This window comes from Adiantum capillus-veneris, chromosome 1 (genome assembly GCF_014529385.1).
Source record: "Adiantum capillus-veneris isolate H3 chromosome 1, ASM1452938v2, whole genome shotgun sequence".
Lineage (NCBI taxonomy): Eukaryota > Viridiplantae > Streptophyta > Polypodiopsida > Polypodiales > Pteridaceae > Adiantum > Adiantum capillus-veneris.
The window spans coordinates 117,277,280-117,278,905 of NC_140931.1; positions in this window are offsets into that span (position 1 = coordinate 117,277,280).

Below are 1,626 nucleotides of genomic sequence, written 5' to 3' on the forward strand. Positions count from 1 at the left end.
TCTGCTGTTTATTTCAGCCCTAGACGGCTCTATCTGTCGTGCACGAGGATGGAGAGGGTGATGTTGAGAATATCCATGGTCTACTATCCTGGATAGGTACTGGCTGAAGCATCCCATCGTGGCGAAAACGCAGCCTCCAAAGAGTATCAAAATCCCGCGACATGATGGTAACGTGGTGTGCATGGGAAGCCAGGATATATCCATCGCTGAAGAATTCAACGAGGTAGTCTTCTGCAATTTCTTGAAGGCAGAGTAGTGCACTGCTAGCCCATCGCATGCCGACTCTCCACTTCTCTCAAATCTCTCGCACTCGCTGGAAAGGGAGACGTGGAATAGCCGGTTGAACGTGTCGTTATATCCTTCGCAGCTCTTGCAGTACACCTCTGTGCGTCTCATATCTGTGTCTTCTTGCTTGAGCATTCAAAGATTCACTTGTTGCCCTCCTAGGCGTGGTCTTTGCACGAGGCATCTCTACAAATAGCATAACAGAAAACGACATTTCGTTTGTCAGCACAAGGGACTTAAGATTTCATATTAGGTCAGTATGAAGCGAACAAGTGCATCGGATAGAGTTTGCCTTCCCTTATTTTCTTGGTACTGACCTCAGAAAAGTGTAATAGCAGACATCACTTATATTTTCTGAGATTAGTACCAAGGGAACAGGTGCATCAGATAGAGTTTGCCTTCCCTTATTTGCTTGGTACTGACCTCAGAAAAGTGTAATAGCAGACATCACTTATATTTTCGGAGGTTAGTACCAAGCGAACAGGTGCATCGGAAAGAGTTTTCCTTCCCTTATTCTCTTGGTACTGACCTCAAAAAAGTGTAATAGCAGACATCACTTATATTTTTTGAGATCAGTACCAAGCGAACAGGTGCATCGGATAGAGTTTGCCTTCCCTTATTTGCTTGGTACTGACCTCAGAAAAGTGTAATAACAGACATCACTTATATTTTCTGAGGTCAGTACCAAGCAAACAGGTGCATCGGAAAGAGTTTGCCTTCCCTTATTTGCTTGGTAGTGACCTCAGAAAAGTGTAATAGCAGAAATCACTTATATTGTTTGAGGTTAGTACGAAGCGAATAGGTGCATCGGATAGAGTTTGCCTTTTCTTATTCGCTTGGTAATGACCTCAGAAAATTGTAATAGCAAGCGAACAGGTTTGCATCCCCTGCAACAAAATACCAATGTGAAGGAGACGTTTAAGTCCATGCTGACCTAATTGCCATGTCGTGCCCTCCCATCACCTCCCCTAATCTAGGGGGGGTGGTACCATTGCTTCTCCCTCCCACGTCTACCTCTCATGAAAACGCATGGCGGTACCACTACCTCATAGACCACTCATCAGCCAAAACCCAGGCCCTGCTTTTCAGGCATGTCCATCTAGTTTATTTAACTATCAGTTTTTTTAGAACCTCCCTCAAGGTTTTGTAGAGCAACTACAGGAAGCTTAGGATAGCGGTGATGCCTTTCCAAGGGACACTCCTGCAGCGCCAGCAGGACCGCATCTAGGCCCTCCTCATGAGGTCCCCCCTTGGCCCTCCCCCGATGGTATTCTTAGTGTTCTCGACCGACACAGCCCGGGAGTGGCTGCTATCCACATGGGAGTCAATCCTTGAGGTAAG